The sequence below is a fragment of the Labeo rohita genome, unplaced genomic scaffold (genome assembly GCF_022985175.1).
Source record: "Labeo rohita strain BAU-BD-2019 unplaced genomic scaffold, IGBB_LRoh.1.0 scaffold_100, whole genome shotgun sequence".
NCBI lineage: Eukaryota > Metazoa > Chordata > Actinopteri > Cypriniformes > Cyprinidae > Labeo > Labeo rohita.
Window position 1 is genome coordinate 40,170 of NW_026127120.1, and position 21,448 is coordinate 61,617.

The 21,448-nt window shown below is 39.3% G+C and overlaps 1 protein-coding gene across 2 annotated transcripts in view; it reads left to right on the plus strand.

The window, feature by feature from the left end:
- Window positions 1-21,448, plus strand: part of lrfn2b (leucine rich repeat and fibronectin type III domain containing 2b) — a 101,526-nt gene that overhangs the window by 18,565 nt on the left and 61,513 nt on the right. Inside the window, exon 2 of one of the 2 annotated variants that reach the window (XM_051100425.1) lies at window positions 11,918-12,118. The exons of the other annotated variant lie outside the window; for it this stretch is intronic. The gene's annotated coding sequence lies outside the window, so the exon portion shown is untranslated. The remainder of the gene's footprint in view (window positions 1-11,917; window positions 12,119-21,448) is intronic. 2 annotated transcript variants of the gene reach the window in all.

Consider the following 21,448-nt stretch of genomic DNA (forward strand, 5'->3'; position numbering starts at 1 on the left):
TTGGGACATCCCTAGTTTATTTATTGTTTATTCGTTCGTTTGTGCGTTTTTTTGTACTTTTTGTACTTACTTGATTATATCGTCGGTGGCATAAAATGGTCTTAAACTGACAATAATATTGTTTATCACAATTTTTTTCTGGGGCAATAAATCACCCAGCAGAAAGAAATCATTGTGACAGATCCTTCAAATACTCTGCATGTTAAACCCCTTTCTGAGTGTTTCATGAAAATGAATGAACGTAGCGCACGTCACCGGGATTGTGCAGTAGCTATTTTCTTCCATTTCTGTTCACATTTTTATTTGAAATGTAAATCACATTATTCACCAGTCATTCAGCTTACTCATTACATCAGCACAGCTTGTGTGACAAGTCCAGTGTCATGTCCCATTTCAGATGACAGCAGATTGAAATTAGCACAGTTTTACAGCGGTCATGTCCCGTACGGTTATTAGCACAGTCAGCGGTCACGACGCGTGGACAGATCTTTCACAGAGTGTTTTTGTGATTCATCTTTGTGTTTAGTGGGGTAATGATGCCTGAGATTTTACTCTTTGAGAACAGCAGCCCTGGTTAAGAGACCACAGATGATTTGGGTTTGATGCATTTAGATTGTTTAAATCTGTTGAAGGAACAAAAATCTGTGGCATTCAGTTGACATGATAATTGTAAATGAAGTGATGGTGTTGCAGTTGGACTGTCTGGAGTAGTTGTGGCACAAGTCATAAATCAAAAGAGGGCGTCTGCTGAAGACTGTGTCGTTGTTTATAACAGGAGTGATGTCCTGTAGTTTTACACAGGAAATAGTGGTGCACTGGTGAGTGACACGGGACAGTAACAGAGTTTGAAACTTTTGCACCTTTACATTCACGCTTTAGCACAGTATGCCATTAAAAGCCAAACCAAAACGGCACAAGTGAAAACTGACTTGTGGATGTAGGTATAAGATAATAATGCTTGAAAGGAAGTATGAAGCTCATCGGTTGATCGTGGTCCAGCTGATCAGCGGTGCTTTACAGTTGACATTAGCAGTGCTTGTCACATGAGTGGGTGAAAGTTTGTTGATGAGAAGCTTTTGCTCACAGACTCACAGAGACACTGTGCCTATATCCTATTCCCTAGCCTATATCCTTCTCATAGCCACTGTTAAGGTGAAGTGTTTGTATTATAATGGGTCTATGAAATGTAAAAATCTTGTGTAATATAACTAATAATTAGACATGCTAGAACACAGAATTTGGTAACAATAAACATAAGGTGGGCAAAAAATAAAACATTTCATAGGGCCCTAAACATGGATTTTTTTTGTTAAACTTTTGAGAAACTGATGTTAAATTGTTTAAGTTTCATGATTTTAATCAATTAGACATGCTTTTTGATTAATAACATTTGATTTAACCATTAAAAAGGAGTCCAGAAAAAAATTAATAAAACAGAATTTGGGAAAAAATAAAACGGATTTTATAGGGCCCTACTTGTATTTTTTAAATTGTTTTTGCCATGAAAATAGCTGACATGGCATTAAATAAAAATATACTACTACTACTTGATTAATCTGATTAATTGTATTACAGTTTCTCAGCTTGTCTGTCTTAAATTACTTGAATTAAAGTGATAGTTCTCAAAAAAAGTTGTTCAACACCTTTATGAAAAGGTGAAAATAAAGTCTGTTCATTGGCATTGGTGGTTGCATGAAGAACCTTTAACATCCATGGAAGCTTTCCGTTGCACAACTGTTTCTTTTATAGTGAAAACGGGTCCTTCAGGCTTTTAAAATCTTCAAATAAATGGTTCTTTTAAGAACTGATCGCTGAAAGGTTCCTTTAGGAACCAAAAATGGAGTCATATTGGCGTAATATGATTTCTGGCTCTTGTCAGAGCCTTTGTGAGACGGTGGCAGGGAGCGACTGAGACGGTTCCTCAGATAAGCCTGTTGAACTTGGATAATTAGCACAGATGACTTTATCCTCACGTGCACCGCAGGCCGGTATTTCACTCACTTAAACAGATTTCTTTTTATTTGAACTTTTTCTGCTCGATTCAGTATTATCCTGTTGCTGTAACGTCATTCTACTCTTTTCAGACCACATTTGATGAGGGAAAGAGAGGAGATTGAGCAGCAGTAACGTTCTCGGGAAGATCGCTCGTCAGCTCGCAGCAGTGCGCATTCGATATCTGAGAAATATAGCAATGAGGAGACCTGGGATTACACCTGATAATCAGATAAACTCAGCCCTCAGACCTTTCTGTATTTAACCTACTTCATTATCCCATTCTGTTGTACCGACGGTGACTCCTCAGGAAGTCCCGTCAAGAAACGCTAGCAGTACACAGCTTGATGATATAGCTTAAACCATTACATCTCCATCTTTTCAGTCACTTGACAGTGTTCAATCGCCGTTGCATACGTTTTGAATCAGATCACAGAGTAAAGTCTAACATAAGCGGTTATCGGCCAATAATGGCCCATTATCATCTGTTCGATCAGCGTGGCTGAGATGGTCTGTTACTTTTCTCTCTGGAGCACGTGATTGTGATATTTGTGTAAAGTGATGCTGTTTTTCTACAGAGCTGTACTAGTTTAATCACTCCACGCACATAAAATGATTAACACTCAAATCTACTGCATATTTCGTGTCCCTCATTCATTTATTTGGCGAGTTGTTGGGGTCCCGATCCCTCCGCCTGTTTCATTTTCCCATAGCGATTTTGGAGAAAATCTGGACACACGTTTGCATGTGGAAAGCAGCCCTTGGATTTGAATGTAGATGCTGTTGTTCCCCTGTGTTTGGGAGCTAAATGAGTTTGGTCGCCTTCATTTTCATGCAAGACGTCCTCACCCAGCCGATTACCTCTGTCCAAGATGAAAAAACGCATGTGATTTGCAGAATGATAAGCGGTTTAATGCGGGGCTCTTTCAACAGTGCGAGTGAGTCGCGGCAAAGCGAGACCGAAGGTTTTTGATGTGTTTGCCAATGCGTCCGAAGAGAGCAGACGTGTCTCTGATCTGCCAGCTCGTGTCACGCTTTCCGAGCGCCTGTGTGGACACCAGTCGCAGGAGACGCACTGATGTTTATTCATGTCTCCCGAGCACGGCTATATATACACACGCACACCTTTCCAGGCAGAAATGAAAGGGCTCTCTGCACAAAGAGTAGCTGTGATGGCACAGACAATAATGATGCCTATTTATAGCTGTGCGTATCATAATGTTTTGAATAATGCAAAAGTGAGCCGTTAACGAGGTCTAGAACTAAACCGTGGCAAACGGGGAGGATGAAAATAACCAGACCCAATGAGACAAGAGGCGTTTTCACTGAAGGCTTCCACATCGCCATCCATTTTATGATCAAAAAGAAAAAAACAAACAAACAAACAAACATATTTTCTTTTTATTTCATTTTTTAGAGTCATGGTCAGTGGAAGGTGCTTGAACAACATAGCTAAACTCAGCCCTCTGGATAATGTGCAATGCGGAATTAATGTGTGAATTTTTTGTGTGTTGTTTTTTTCTGGCTAGACTTATTTCCTAAAAATAGAGTAACAAAATGCCACTTGGTAACATGATCACCTGAGGACTAGAAACAGTAATTAGTTACTTTCATATGCACCACAGTTTTTTCTAAATGATAGTTTTCATGATTCACTATTATGGATGGAGGACTTTTTAGAGGATAGAGGATATTTTAGTCATATTCAGAAGCAACAGTTTGAAGTTAAAAATGCCTTAATTATGGATTTCTTTTGTCTTCTCAAGACGGTAACTGATGGACTGAAGTGGTGTGGATTACACTCTTAGGAAAAAAAAAAGGTTCCAAAAGTGATGCCATAGAAGAACCTATTTTGGTGTCCCAAAGAATCTTTCAGTGACCATTTTAAAAATCGAAAGAACCTTTTTCAATTACAAAGAACCTTTTCTACATTTAAAAGGTTCCATGGATGTGCAAGGTTCTTCATGGAACCATCAATGCCAGTAAAGATATTTTAAGAACGTACTTATGGATTATATGTTTTTAATCAGCTGTGTGGTCTCTGATGGCACCCATTCACTGCAGATGATCCATTGGTGAGACAGTGATGGAATGACACATTTCATGTCGTATGGCCTGATGGTGGTTATCACATACACGCTTTTGGATGTTTAAATGTGTGTGGTTGTGTGCACTAGAGGTCAGGAGCTACAGGACCATCCTGAGATTGAGGTTTTTGTAAAAATCTGTGTAACCAAAATTTGTTGTGGGCCATGACAAAGATGGCTGCTATGCTTAAAGTAAAATAAGATGATTTTAACATAATGTCAAAATTACATGTCTTTGTTGAATAGATATAATCAAGAAGGTCAAAGCCTTTGATTTTGGACAGAACAAAATCACCATTTTAAGGGTGAAATACAGGCAAATGACATTTCTAAAGACTGTGACACGCCAAACCAACATCACAGAACTAGTGGTGATGGACACTGGCCGTGTCGCCTCTGTTTGAGCCAAAACGTTGTGCTTGAACACAACGCAAAGACTACAGCCAATGGCCAACTAGCACATACATGTTGTGCCTGTGACAGAGGAAATAACCATCTATATCAGCAGGTGGCAGTACTCAGTATTCATCGTTCAAGAAACTAGGACTGCCTATAGACAAACTGTAGGCAAAGCTGCATTTTCTTACCATTTTGAATAGGAATATTCAATTCCAGATGGGCATGTCGTTATGTACACCTTTCCGTATTCAATAATATATATTAGAACAGCCATCTTTGTGACTCTTGTTGTCTTGCTTTCATCACTTTCATTTTTCGTTTCAAGCACTGATTCACTAAGCTGAACAGCCAGTCAGAGTGATCTCTATCGTGTACTCAATGACAGACCATCAGCTTGGTGCGTCACAGCCTTAAAAATGACTTCTCTTTATGTTAGGGTCATTTTACATTAAGTAATAGTTCATCAAGCAAATCTAGCAGATTTCATATCAAAAGAGCTGTAGTTGTAATGCATTAAAGTCTTGGGGCAAAGAAGTGTACTGTGTTTGTGGAAAGTGACATAGTTTTGCACATCCATACGGCTCATGTTTTCTCCTCTAATAGACGAGTTGTTCTGAGTCAAATCCCTAAGCTGACAGAGGGCGCGATTTGCATAGAACTCCCATTAAAGTTTGTGTCCGTGAAGAGTTGCGGATGAGAGCGGGTTTTGGGGATCTCAGGAATGGTGGATGCGTTGACATAAGCTTCTCCTCTCAACCCTAAATACCTGAACAAAGCTCGGGAACGGGAGGAGTTTAGGGAGGTCTGGCAGCGTTTATTGACAGAAGATGCGTAAGAAGGGCGAACGTAAGACCCCGACGAGAGCCGGCGATCTGAACTAATCCTCCGCTCTCTGAGGGCCGGACCTGACGGATGAAAACGCTCTTGATCTGAGGCGAATGAGGTCACCTAAGCCCTGATTAAACAAACAAAACTTCAGCATTTCTGCTACTTTTTGGCTGTTTAGCTGACAGAAGGGAGTTTTTTTTTTTTTTTCCTTGACGAAGCAAAGTCACAGTGATTTAGCGATGAATGAACTAATGCGGCTGGAGAAAACTTTTCTCTTTATGTCAAGGCTTTGCTTGTCAACGTTTGCCAGAAAGTTTGCAGCCTGACTTGAGCCACGACACACCACAGTTGATACTGCGAATGCATTGACCTCAGAGGGGAAGGGTGCGTCGCAAGGTCACACAAGTGACATAGCGAAAAAAGCACTATGTCATGCAGCCAAATGTTTAAGAATGTTTTAACTTGCTGCAACGCTCTGACAAAGGCATCTGTTGACCAATGAGAATTGGTCTAATTGCCCTCGTCCAAATGTTCACTGCTCATTCCACATCCGCAAAAAAACAGCAGAAGTCGTCGGCCTCTGTCGGCCTTTAACAGAGGAGCGGCCTCCCGGCCTCCCCAGCAAAATAGTGCTGCATGTGCGGGGTTCCCGTGGAACATTTTAAAAAGTATTAAAACTGAAAGTCATAAAAGTCTTATTTTTACTTGAGATCTTAAATTTTAGATGGCACTTTGACATATCTAATTACCTAAACAAATTAGAATGATTTAATTAGCATTGCATGATTTTTATAATTCTTTCTTTCATTGTGTCTGCTGCACATGAAAGGAAGAGAGTTAGGAAAAGAAAGAAAGAGAAAAGTTCAATTAAGTTCATTCTATAGGGGTGTGCAGTGTGTATGGTCTATGATAATATCATAAATGTTGTTTTAAAGACGTGCAAGATGATATCGAGTTTGTCACTCACGTCTTATATTAAAAACAATAAATTAACAGTAAGTTCATTTTAGACACATAATTGTCAGTTTCGTTTGTTTTTCCTTTATTTCGCCCAAGCAAATATTAAAATGAAACCGCAGCAGAACCGAGTCTGTGAGCAACACACAGTGGTGATTAGTTACTGAATTAAAGGGATGGTTCACCCAAAAATGAAAATTTGATGTTTATCTGCTTACCCCCAAGACATCCAAGATGTAGGTGACTTTGTTTCTTCAGCAGAACACAAACGAAGATTTTTAACTCAAACCGTTGCAGTCTGTCAGTCATATAGTGACAGTCACTGGGATCCACGGCTTTGAGAGTCAAAAAAAAAAAAAAAAACATACACCGACAAAATCAAATTAAACCCTGCGGTTTGTGACGATACACTGAGGTGTTAAGACACGAAACAGTCGGTCTGTGCAAGAAACTGAACAGTATTTATGTCATTTATTTATTTATCTTTTTTACCTCTGATCCACCGCGTGTTCACAACAGCCGGTGCATGACGCGTCAACTTCCTCTGGCATAGACGCATGCGCGGAAGTGATGTGTCGCACGTATACGTCACTCCTTGATTACACAGTGCAGAGATTGTGGGTTCAATCCATGGATCCCATTGACTGCCATTATATGACTGACAGACCACAATGCTTTTAGTTAAAAATCTTCGTTTGTGTTCTACTGAAGAAACAAAGTCTCCTACATCTTGGATGTCCTGGGGGTAAGCAGATAAACATCAAATTTTCATTTCCGGGTGGACTCTCTCTTTAATCTGACTTTTGAACAGATCAGTTTAATCCTTCGGTCACCCATTCATAAAGATGGTCATCTGCGCTGTTCCTGAATGAATCAGTGGTTTGAACAAATTGTTCGAATGAATGACTCATTCAACTCTCTTATTAAGACCGTGACTTGCCGCCACCTCACTATAAATCTGAATGGTGAGTTAATTTCACTTAAATAATAATTAAAGTTCATTGGATTTAACTGAAATAAGTTCTGTGAAATCAAAATGTCGTTGTAGTAAGCTGAACCAAAAATAGAGATTTCTAGTTCCCAGCACGGTTTGCATCAGACTACAAGGGAAAAAAAATGTTAAAATTAAGTGTTATTTTGTGTGTTTTTGGGGAGACATATGTTGGTATTTAATGCTGTGTTATGTTAGGATTTACAGAGGTTTCTGTTATGTATGTCTTGTAGTGTTACTGTAGGGGTTGAGAGTGGACATCAACATTTTAAGACTACATACACTGTATGTTGCGTAAATAGATGCAAATACATGCATTTTGCAAGTGTATAGTGAGAGTTCTAATGACTAATAACTACCTTAGCACATGCTAGTGTGCTGTTGCTGACTAGCTCTAGATTTGAGTGAATGTGATGTTTATGTAAGCAAGCTGCATATACTTCTCATTGTGATGAGTGGGGTGGGACTGAGAGCCATGGAAGCGAGGTTTGGCTTGGCTCCCACGGCTCTCAGCTCTGTCCCACTTGTCAGAACAATTGTAAGCTCTGTTAACTTAAAATGAGTTTGTTTACTCAAATGTTTTGAGGATTCTCAGCTTATCAGGATTGCAGTGTACAAGCAGTTTTCGAGTAATACTTAAAAGTACCTTTTAGCAAAGTACCTTTTAAGTTATTTCATATTTAAATATTGAATGGAAAAAAAAGATAAACTAAATAACTCATAGAATTATTTCTGCAATTGTAAATGAAGTGTAAATATATTAATGCCACTTCTGATGCTGCTTCTGTGCCACCTCTGTGCTGCAAAGATGGATTTTGTTGATAATGGTTTCATTTGATAACAGCCTTATACTGTATTGTTATTCTAAAATAATTCTATTTCAGTGTTAGAATTTGAAAAGGATACATGTTTCTGATAAGTTTATGTAAAATGGCCTTATATAGGTAAAAATGGAAAACAATTTAAGGTGGCAAATATTGCCCCTTAATAATAATAATAATAATAATAATAATAATAATAATAAAAATAGTTAATGTCTGTCACTGCTGTGAACGTTTTTCTTAAAAGAACATACAAAATACCAAGCAAACAACAGTAAGAAAAATCTTAATACAATTCCAAGAAGTCCAAATAGCTGGATACTATATATGAACAAAATAAACATAATTAGAACATTAAGAAAGAACAATACATACATACATACATACATACATGCATACAGACATACAGAAATAACATGCAATACAAGGGACTAGAGGCACTCCGATCAGGATTTTTGAGGCTGATCACCGATCGCCGATCACAGGAAGCTGTATCTGCCGATCTGATCACAGATACTGACCTTTTTAAAACGTCCTGTTAATCATGTAGAATTATTTATAGAGATTCAGGGCCTGATGTGTTTTTTTTTGTTTTTTTTTTTGAGAGAGGGGAGTTTTTTTTTTTTTTTTTATTTGACTTTCTTTTTAAATTATGTATATGTATATGTATATGTATGTATATATATATATATATATATATATATATATATATATATATCTCACATAAATGTTTGACCAGGCAGTGCATTTTTGTTTTTATTGCACAATAAATTACAAATATTGCACAATAGCTTACACACAGCACAAGTCTGATTTCCACGAACACATTTATCCATTACTTTGATTTCAAATTCAAACATTATTAAAAATACTTTTCAGCATATTTACTGCAAACAATGCGCTGTCACTTTAATTCTGCATGTGCAGCACAGACTCTGTGCTTGAACGCTTTAATCTGTTAGCGTGAGCGCGGAAAAAAATACGCACTGCAAACGGAGGTATGCAAATGTGCCGTTATGTGCTTATGCTTCAAGTGTGCATGAGCGCCCAGTCTCCAGGAGAGCGCGCGAGCGATGAATGGTTAAACGCTGAATGGAATGAACAAAAAATGCAGTTTTAAAAACTTTAGCGACGATGCGACACTGATTCTATTCTGTAAGTAACAATTCCTGTGTCAACTGTGCAGCTCGCTTATAGTCAGACGTGATGTGGTGTTTGGAAGCCATGTGTGCACTTTTGAGAGTGAAAGAGAAAGGACGCGCGGTCATTCACTCGTGTTATTAAATGAAGAAATATGAACTGTACCTCACCTTCAGCATTATAATTGTTTTACCCGTGTCGAAAAGCGCCCGAGACGGTGCCGCTGCATGTCGTACCAAACCTCTCACGGCAGGCACTTCATCAGCTTTAGATCGGTTTATGAGATCGGCCTTTTTAGAGACCACCATCAAACATCCTCAAGGGATTATCGGCCGATAATGATCGGTAGCCGATCAATCGGAGCACCCCTATAAGGGGCTTGAGACTGCTGTGAATTGACCAGTGCAAAGAATGTTTGGTATTCATTTTTATTTCTATTATTCATTTGGTTTTAAAAAGGCTTACATTGGACTTCAACAGCAATCGTGATGTAGTTTTTGAAAAGTGTTCAGAATTCAAAACAGGGCAGAAGACAAGCGGCGCTCTTCATCTGAAAGAAAAGTCATTCAGCGATCGCAAATCACGCTCTTTAGAAAGATTAAACCGGGTCTCCAGGCTCCACATCACAGCCTGCTGATTGTATTTATGAGTATGTCAGAATGCGTCGCAGTCACTTTCGCATGCACCCGCGGGCGCGGCGCTTCCTCTGACCCCCCGCCGCATCACATCCACAGGAAGTCTGCGTGTGACATTTTCAGGGGCGTCGGGTTGCATAACCAGGCGCAATTGTTCTTTTCGTTTGATCTCTTCTCTTCAGCGTGCGCTGCAGACCTGCGCCGTTCGCTAACTCTGGAGGATTATTTCATCCCGACTGAAGTCATCAGTTTTATTACATCGATGAATTCACCATCACCTTTGGTCCTGCCGCCTGGCTGAAACACTGCAGGGTTTTGGCCGTCCGCCAGCTTCGGTCACGTGACGTTTCGTAGCAGGATCTCACTAATCTGCGGCTCATGTAGGGCAGAGCAGCTGCGCAGTCACGCCGTTCCTCAGGATTATGTGTCTGCAGTGGTGGGGCCGCTGCGCTGCAAACACACAGTACCACCAACACATGCAGTCACACAGTCTCACAGTCCATTAATGATTTTAAGCACAAGCACTAATGTCAACACAGTGTTTTCTTTTCAGGTGTTTTCTTGATGTTGTCGTTTTGAAGGTGTAATGTATTTGAATGTGTTCTCGGCAAATGATGTCAATTTTGTCCGTGTCCCCATCCTTTCATCTAAAAAAGCAAACTCACTCAGAATGAATTGGCTTTTTTGCATTCACTGAAGGAATTTAGTAGATTAGGATAGTGTGCAAACAAACATGGCCAAAGAATTAGTGCTTATGCCAATTTGCACCAGGCAAATGATATTACACATGGCTGCTGCTGCTCCTGGTGCCAGGTTGTTCCAGCACCTACCGCTTGCTGTACGGTTTGAGGCAGACGCGCACTAAGATGGAAATTGCTTGCATGAGAGTTTTAAAATAAAGGTGCATCCTAAAAATGTACATAGAAATATGCATCTTTACACATTGCACTTGCAGGTAAAGAAAGGCACAATGAAACAGGAGCGACAATTTTAGTCGCCAGATGAAAGTGAGCTTGAAGGGGCAGAGTTTAAGTAACAAAATGATTGGAGAAGTCCTGCATACGTCACACGAGAGAGGATCCAGTTGTGACATTTTGATTAAATATTATGAGGCAAAAACACTTCTTAAAAATTACACCGGCACAGATGTTCACGTTAACATCTATAAACATCTATTTAAAAAACGTGGTGAATTTTCATTTCATCACATGCTCTCGTTTGGTTCCAATGTTTTTAATCAAGAAAGAACTTTTTATTGGTTCTCAACAATAGACACTGGTAAATATATTCCTTTAAATGAACTGTAAGCAGTTTTGGATCAAAGCATCAGGTAGATTTGTGATATGCGTGTCCCGTGAGTGATTCTGGACATCCATGTCACCTCTCACGAGAGCTCAGTCCAGTTCTCCTGGAATCAGTGGGCAGAACTGGGCTGAGAGAGTGGATCTATTCTCACACATTCGTTACAGTCAATAAATGTGTGCAGCGTTCCAGCATGCAGAACGTGTGCACTGCAAAAAAAGCTTGTCTGTCTTAGTATTTTTGTCTTGTTTCTAGTCAAAATATCTCAAAAAAAACAAAAAAAACAAAACAACAACAATTACAGCAAGATGCATTTACTAGATAAGCAAAAGGACACAAGCTATTTAATCTTGTTGCCTGGGGGGGAAATTAAGTGCATTTTCCTTAAAATAAGTAAGAGCATCTGCAAGTGGGGTAAGAAAAATAATCTTGTTTTAAGAGTATTTTTACTACCCCGCTGGCAGATAAATTCACTTAATTAAGACTAAATATCTTTTGTCATTTGTGTCTTATCTAGTAAATGCATCTTGATTTAAGAATTTGCAGATATCTGGACTAGAAACAAGACAAAAATACTAAGCAAGATGGGTCTTTTTTGCAGTGAGAAAGTGATTAAACACCCACAATCCCACGCTGTATTTCAGGCCTCGTCTCTGTCTTTCTCTCTCTGTAGTTCTCGTTCTTCTCATAAGCTTTAGTGTTTATGACAGCACTGCGGAGATCTTACAGAGGTGAGAATAATACATTCATTTCTCAAACCCTTAGGCTTTAAAAGTGCACGTCACCGGCGGGACACAGACACTACAGATGCAGACGGCATGTGGCTTCATTGTGCCCTGCGCAGGGTAATCAAAGGTCGGCAGCATGGGAAAATGGATAGTATAATTCAGCGAGGCCATCAGAACGCATCTGTGATTCGGCTGCTGTGAAAGGATGGCGCAGCAGCGGATGAGACACATTGTTCTGGTAAATAATGGTGGATGTTCCTCATTATTTTTTTGTTTCTCCACACTCATCTGTTACATCATGCCAGCCTGAGATGAATGCCACTTTTTGGAACATCCTTATTTCACCTAAACCTCATCTCATATCTACCTTTGTTTCAAATTTGTATCTATCGACTATCTTGCTTGTAAAAAGGATCATTTCTGAAGAACCTTCACGCTAAGGGTGGGCGACGTGGCAAAAATATCGTATCACGTTTTTTTTTCAGAAATGTCACGATTCACAATTTTATCACGAGTCAAGCTGGTTTTACTATTTTGCAAGTACAAGCAAATTTCCCTATTTTAAAAACTTTCAAGGTAACAAGTACAAAATATAAAAGAGTGGCAGATATTTAGGCCAAAGTGAGTTCTTCAGTCAAGAGCAGTGAGTGATTTTTCTCTTTGTGGTTTGTTGTTTTATTAACAAGTAAAAGAATAGTTCACCCAAAAATAAAAATTCTGTCATCTGTCTGTCAATTCTGTCATAGTGTTTTATTTTTATTCCATCATTTGCTCGCTTTCAGGTTGGTTTAAATCTGAATGAGCTGAACGTTATCTACTTGATAATTTCTACTATTCAATGGGGACCAGGTACTGTTTGGTTACCCACATTCTTTAAAATATCTTATTTTGTGTTTAGCACAAGAACGAAATTAATACAGGTTTGGGCAGAGCCGATCCTCCTTATAGGCAAAATACGCAAGCTGTGTAGGACCTCCTTGCTCTCAAAGATGATTTATGTTTAGTTTTGTTTATGCAGTGAGCCAACACGAATGTTAGTTTCTTTTAATGTGGTGCCCTTACTACATAAAAATTTGTCAAATCATGTATTGCGAATGTCCATTCTCTTGCTCGAGACTAAAAAATGATTTGAAAGCTGCAAAAGAGACTGCTGTTTCTCAAGTGCTTCCCCAAATTTTTGGGTGAACTATCCCTTTTAATGACAAGCGCCAGCATTGTCTGTATACTGTCGCTTTAAGAGCTGTACGCATCTAATATACAGGCAAGCGTCCGTTTATCTCTCAATTGTTTACTTTCACTTTAGACATAAGCAGCTGTGTTTACATGTAAACCTTGTGTGTTTTGACAATATTAGTGCACAGTGGCGACTTGTCGGGGAGGACAATTTAATGTTAATAAAATTCACAATTCATTTAAGTTTTTTTTTTTTTTTTTGTAATTTCACAGCTATAATATAACATGTTACTGAAGTTGGAAAGCATGGCTTTTCTATCACAAATGCCAAATCTGCTGATGTAATTACAACCGCTAAGTCAGGGGTGCTCAGACCTGTTCCTGGAGATCTACCTTCCTGCAGAGTTTAGTTCCAACCCTGACCAAACACACCTGTCTGTAATTATCAAGTGCTCCTTCAGATCCTAATTAGATGGTTCAGGTGTGTTTGATCAGGGTTGGAGCTGAACTCTGCAGGAGCAGGGTTGAGCACCCCTGCGCTAAGTGATAGAGGAGTGCTGAGAAAGGAAACCTGGCAGGGGAGGCGAGCCTTCTTTCTGGTATACAAACCAATCATCATAGAGACATACATTTTGCTATATTAGTTTGAACGTCTCCCGCTGCGCTGATGATGTACTAAGTACTTATGATGAGTAGCTTTATTGAATATTTGATCACCAACAGATCTACGAAGCTGCCATTTAAACAGTATATATACAAATGAACAACAAAGAGAGAACATGCCTAAGCTTGATAAAGGCTACAGCATGCAGCTCTCTTTTAACACAGACTTTTAAGAAGGGATGGATGTTTTCTTCAGGTGATAGGCCAGGTAAGTGAAATTATATGATCTTGCTGTATGTGTGCCGTTTTCTTTGTTTTCTGACTAAAAGTAACCAAAAGGCCATTGTAAAGTGGTTAGGCTAACAACAACAACAACAACAACAACAACAACGGGCAGAGATCTCCAGACCAATACAATTAGTGTGCCTCCTCGATTTAAAAACCCATGAGCCGCCACTATCACACGCGATACATAACTCGGTTCAGCTGCAGCTGATAGAATAGCACAAAAGCAGATCGTAGAGAAATCGTCATATCGCACACCCCGAGTTCACGCAGCTCAAGTGTAGCATCGGTTCATAATGACAGCAGAGCTCAATGCCAACAATTATTTCTGCTGGTCCAGATGGGACTGTGCCTCAGATTTTTTCGTTTTTTTTTTTTTTTTTTTTAACTTGACCTGCCAAAATTTTCACTGGCCCTGATTTTTACCCATGTATCCTTGTTACGACATTATTTTAATTTTATGGTTGATTCCCACAGTAAAAGCTAGTCAAAGTCGCCTAGCTAATATAAACTTCAAACATTATCAAAGACGTGTATACAGTCAGCGATAATAAGAAGAAACAAAACAAATTACAATCAGCAGCGCAAATAAATAAATAAAAAAAGATGAAATAATCTAAAGTTTTTCAAGTGAGGTTAACAGAAGTATTCGGGTCAGAAATACTATGGAAATTAAAAGTAATCGACTGTAAAACAGCATAGAATAGTCTTTACTGTATGAATTAAATATACTGTAAATGAATCCTTATTAAAGCTTAAAATGCTATTTAATCTAGAACAATGAGTGTTTTTCTTTTCTTTGAAAAACATTAATGACATTAAGTGACAGCAGCCTAATATACTTTTTGCTGTCTACGACCTAATGCACACATCTGATATATTGGCACAAATCGTATGGATACACTAGTACTTTTTTTTTTATTTTTTTTTATTTGTGGTCACTATGAACTGCTGTTGAATTAAAAAGAACAGGGCCGGTTGCATAAACTGCTTAGACTATCACTTTTTTTTTTCTTTAAGACTGACCATGCCTTTTATGCTATTGGAACAAGTCAAACTGAACTGGGCTTAATAATGGCTCGATGTTCTTCTGTAGAGCAGCTGAGCTGAACCCATTTCATAGTTAATGAAATTTACACAGTGATTGAACTGAAAGGATTCAACACTAATACTGGTACTGTTGTCTATGTAGAGCTGCTTTACAACAGAAACTGAACTTGTTAGCGATATAGAGAAAGGTGACTTGACTTGACATGAGGGTGAATAATTGATATTGGTATATGTACCTCTGGCTGAATGACTCCTTTTACAGAGCTTTTAGATATAAGAGTGCTGGAGCATTTAGCAGCTGAAGCAGCAGCGTATCACACTCTACAATCTCTCAGATGCTGTGTAATCTTGTCATCCGTTTCCAGCAGACAGGATTGTGTATCAGGTTAATGAATTGAACCTCATGAATCTGGCAGTAATTGATATGTATAGTGTTTCCTTCATAGCCATCACCATCTCATGTTATATTGCAAGTAGATGCCACTTGGTTACTTTTGTGCATACAAAGTATATAGTTTGTGAATGCTGTGATGAGCCCTGCAGTTCAGCTGACATAAACACCCTGAAGGATGACATGAGTCAAATGAGTTATTTGCAGTGGTGGGCACTTAGTACCACTAAAAGAATCAAAAAGAATCGAATCGCTGGACTGATTAGCTCTGTCAGTTCCTTCAAACGGCACGCATGTTTTCTGCCACCTCACCCTGTCTCAGGACACTGCATCATGAGAGACAGAAATAAGCAGAAGATATTCAGATGTTTACTCTGCAGTCTGAAGATAAAGATGCTTTCCATGTCAAAGACATCCAACACAACTTCACCAGCACACGTTCAGATGAGGCGACATGTTTACTGCTAACTATCTGAAGCACACGGTTTACTGCTGTCAGAGACACACACACACACACACACACACGTCGTGTTTCCGTGTTTTATGGGGACATTCCATAGGTAATTGTTTTTATACTGTACAAACCGTATTTTCTATCATCCTACACCTAAACCTAACCCTCACAGGGGACTGTGCACACTTTTACTTTCTCAAAAAAGACTCATTCTGCATGATTTATAAGCCTGTTTCCCCATGGGGACCTAAAAAAATCAAAATTTACTGGTATTACCATAACGTGATAAATACCAGGTACACACACGCACACACACACACGTTTGTTTTCGTGAATTGTGGGGACTTTCCATAGACTTCTATAGTTTTTATACTGACCAAACGATATTGTCTACCCCTTAACCCAACCCTAACCCTAAACCTACTTCTTACAGAAAACATGTCTGCATAATCTTTTTTTTTTTTTTTTTTTTTTCAAAAATTTCGGGTTTTACTGTCCACGTGGGAACATTTGGTCTTACACTTTCTGCTGGTCAGTTTATGTTGTACAGTATAAAGATAGTTTTTGTGGTGACAGTATAATTGTGTGTTAAGTGTTGAGGTCTGCATTTGTAAACATATTGCACATAATAAGATGTTTTGAGTTTTGGGTATTTTAGCCTTAAGGCTGGCTGTAAGAGAGTGTGCTCCAAAACAATGACAAATATTTTGCACTTAGAAGATAGTATTTATGTGTTCAGAATGTACAGTCTGAGACAAATGCACATCAGAAATGTTGATGACATCCTTCTGCATTTCAGCTTCTCGTCCGATTTTTCTGTCCAATCAAATGCTCTCTAGAATCTGCAGTGTCCCGCCCCCCTACACTACAGCTGCTGCTGCTGAAATTAGTAGTTGTTAACACTGGAGCTCTTTTCTGTCTGGTGAATGGCGCATGGTAGTGTAGTGGACAAGTCACTAGCTGTTTTTCCATTATCCTTCAAACTGCACAAAATGAAATTGTGAAATGAAAATATGCCTAATGGAAACATTTTGATGTTGCAAAAACTCCTATATACTGCAAAAAAAGGTTTACGCTCGCATGAGATGGGGTTTTTTTTGGCAATTCGAAAAAGAAATATTTTGCAAAACTGCAATAGAAACAGCTTTTTCACAATTGCAGGGTCACCTTGCATACATAAGTCATTATTCTTTAATGTGCTATAACCTCACAAAAACACCTTATATGTGACTGCTTACACAAGCATTAACTACACAATCTTTGCCATTATTAGTGAAAGTTCAGGGGGGGAAAAGGAATTCAGACGCTCACAACGTATGCCATAATATGTCTCTCTTTATTTTTCGTGTCAGCAACCCGCTGCACTACTTCAAACTGCATATTGTCACGCCTACGCATACTTAGTATATACTTCACATATACAAATGCAATGCTTATATGCTAAATGTTTAACTGAACAAACATATGAGTAAAGGACATGTTTTTCTCAATTATTTACATTAACTGTAATACATGTCTCTATTCAAAGAAAAATAAAATAACTATTTGTAAACAAAGTCTCAACATCCTCCCACCCGATGAACCAGGTTCATACTCTCATTTTAGGGTTGTTTATTTAAACTAATTCCAAGGGATATATTAGCTGTACAGGTCTTCTTAACACATTGCCTGATGAAGTACGGACACTGCATGAGCGTACTAGGCCGTCTCTTCCTGAATGTAGTTTCTCAATTGTTCCCATTTTCCATGTTTGACGTGGTACTCTGTCCTCTCCAATTAAGACAACATCACCTTCTTTTAGCACAGTAGCTTTTACTGAATCACTTTTATGCGCTGACTTTAAATCCATTAAATAGTCTTTTCGCCAACGGTTCCAGATGGTAGTCAGCAGTCTCTGTCGGTACTTCCATCGCCGATTTGCATGTTCTTTAGTCAAGTTTGAGTAGCTGGACTCTGAGACCACAGCCTTTGGTGGCAGAGATGTTAGTCTTTTTCCTATTAGGAAATGTGAAGGCGTCAAAGGTTGGGGCTCATCTGCTTCGCTGTGTAAGTAGGAAAGTGGTCTAGAATTCAAAACTGCTTCTACTTCTGTCAAAATAGTTGTCATCTCTTCAAAGTTTAGAGAAGCTTTCCCTAGGACTTTCTTCAAACAGTTTTTTACTGAGCTAACAAGTCTCTCCCAAAAACCTCCCCACCAAGCAGCACGTTCTACAATGAATTTCCAAACAATGGATCTTGAAGCAAAGAATTCTGTAAGCTCAGAAATTTTAAAGGATTTCCACAGTTCTTTCAGATCTTGATCCGCCCTTTTAAATGTTTTTGCATTGTCTGAGTAAATTATTTTACACACACCTCTTCTTGCTATAAATCTTTTCAAAGCAAGTAGAAACTTCTCTGTAGTTTGGTCTGACACTAATTCTAAATGTACTGCTCGTGTAACAGCACACGTGAAAAGTGCAATGTACGCCTTTTTTGATACATTGTTCGATTTGACATACAGTGGACCTGCGAAATCTACTCCTGTTACTTCAAAGGGGGAAGATTCAGTCACTCTGTCCCTTGGCAAAGGAGCAGTGATTTGCTGAGCTGGTCTTACTGTCAATCTTTTGCAAACTTTACAGCGTCCTAAAATGTACTTCACAAGCTGGCGACCACGTAGAATCCAATATTTTTCTCTTACCTGGACTAGAGTATCTCTTACACCTGAATGCATTACTCTTTCATGATAACTCTGAACTAGCAATTCAGAGTATCTTGACTTTGTGGGAAGCACCCATGGGTGTTGTTCTCGAAAACTGAACTCGGATTGCTGTAGTCGTCCACCAACGCAGATTAGTCCATTTTCATCTACGAATGGGTTCAAATCCTTGATCTTTGAATCTTTGTCAACCATTTGACTTGACTTAAGCAAATGCATTTCTTTGCTGAAACTCTGTTCCTGAGTTATCCTTACCCAATATATCTCAGCTGTGATCAGTTCATTTGTTGAGAGTTCGCCTTGAATTTTACATCTGGATCGGGTGTTTGTTATGAATCTCTTTATCCATGCAGTTATTCTCAACACTGTTTTCAGCTTACTGTATTTTGCTAAATCCAAGAGAGGCTCTGTTGGTTCAACACCGCCAAACTGTACGGTGACCTGATACTTGGATCTTAGCTCAGTGTTCACTTCAGCAAGGCAGGTTTCCTCAGGTTCTTTTGAGTAAGCGTGAGTAAAGGATTCTGGGCCCCACCACCAGAGCCGGTTCTGTACGAGGTCTGCTGCACTTTTTCCACGTGTAGCTAAATCAGCTGGATTGTTCTTTCCATCACAATGTGACCACGATTCAGGGTTCGTGAGATTCTGAATTTCAGCTACTCTATTAGCTACAAACGGCTTCCATCTTTGTGCAGAACCCTTGATCCAGTGTAAAGCAATTAGTGAATCTGTCCACATGCATATTTGGGTTTTCTCCATATTCAAGGGACGAAGCAGATTATTTCCGATCCGAGCTCCAATTAAAGCTCCCATTAATTCCAAACGTGGTAAAGTTAGCTTCTTCAGTGGAGCAACTCTTGTTTTAGAGGCTACAAAACTGGTTACAGTTTCTCCACCTTCATTCTCTCCTTGCAGATAAGCAACTGCACCATATACCTTTTCACTAGCATCACAAAATATGTGTAGCTTGTGCACACGAACGTTAGGTTGGACCTTAATTCCATACCACCTTGGTATGTTCATTAAGCGGAGCTGTGGCACTTCACAACACCATTGAACCCATAACTTTGACAAATCTAAAGGCAACGGTTCATCCCAGCCAAGTCCTCTTTCCCACATTTCTTGAAGAAGACATTTCACTCTTACAGTGAAGGGCGTTAGAAATCCAATGGGGTCAAAAATACGTGACGATGTTTGTAAAACATTTCTCTTGGTGTTTCCTTTGCCCTCCACAATATTCAACAGTTGCTTGGAATCGAACACAAAATCATCTCTTTCTGGTCTCCATACTAAACCTAATACTTTTAGTACATTTCCACTACTGTCTGGTACTAGGTCTTGCTCCATTGCATTCTCCGTCCATCTTGCTTTTAGTTCTGCTGAATTTGTCACCCATTTGCACAGTTTCATACCCGCTTCTAGCAGGATGTCTCTGGCAGCTGTGGAGATATTATATGCCTCATCCACATCAGGAGAACTTAAATCATCTACATAGAGCGACTCACTCAAGGCTTTTACTGCTTTCGGTTGTTCTGACTCCTTTTTCTGAATATGATGCTTAATGGTTGCAGCTAACAAGAATGGACTTGGGGAAACTCCAAAAACTACTCTACACATTCTCATAATGCGCAGCTCAACTTCTTTGTTGTCAGTTGGAAGACCATGAAGCCACAAAAATCTGACGGCATCCTTTTCCTTTTCTGCCAGAGCAATCTGCAAAAATGCCTTTGTGATGTCCGCAGTAAATGCAATTTTGTGTAGTCGAAACTTGATAAGTACATCTAACAGATCAGGATTCAAGTTCGGTCCCGTAAGCAAGCAGTCATTCAATGATGGACAACCCTCCTCATGCGAGGATGCATCAAACACCACCCTTAATTTTGTTGTTGTTTTATCTTCTCTGATCACGGCGTGGTGTGGTAGATAGTACTCAACAGCTTCTGCTTTCTTTGGTTGTGAGTTTTCTTTCGGAACATCTTCACAAATGCCTTTTTGCACATAGTCTTCTATTACATCTCTGTATTTTGTGTAAAAGGTTACGTCAGCTTTTAGGTTTTTCTGCAGCTTCTCAAACCTTTTCTTAGCTACCCTGAAATTGTTCTGTAGTTCTGGTTTATTTGGTTTCCAGGGTAACTCCACCTGATAACGTCCCTTCTCGAAGGTTACAGTCTGGTTAAAGTGTTGTACGGCGTCTGATTTCTCTGGACTTTCAGTCGTCTTGTTCAATATGCCCAAGGACTCTACTTCCCAAAAGGCCCGTAGCTGTTTTGACATCTGCATATCTTCTTCTAAACAAATTTGCATGCAGGTTGTGTCTGTTACACTAGACATGGGAATTGGCCCTTGAACTGCCCATCCAAAAATACTTTCTAGGGCCACAAGAGATTCAGTTAATCTCTCGACTTTTCCTGATACTACTTGCCAGTAGTAATCTGCTCCTATTAAAACTGAAAGCTCAGAATCATTAGTATCCTCTGATACAAAATCTGCAAGTTGCAACCCTTTAGCTTCAAGCTTCTGATGCACATATTCTCCAGGCACTTTCATAACAGCCGAACAGACTTGGAGTTTCAAGTGCTGTGATTTCTATTCTTTGATTCGGATTCCACACACTTTCAAGTTCTAATTTCACATTTCTGAATTCTGTAATTACAGGATTCTCCGCTCCAAAAGTGTGAAGATTCAGTGTCTCTTTTTTCATCACTGGTAGTTCTAGTGTTTTCACTAGACTCTTTTGCACAAAGCTTCGTTGGCTTCCTCCATCCAACAGGCAACGCACTAATTTTCTACCTGCTGGACCTTCTAGCCACACCTTAACTGTCTGAAGCAGCACAGTCATTTGCCCTCCAGCTTCTGGCTTTACAGTGCTAGACACTGATGACACTACAGCTTCAGTACTAGCATCATTATCCTC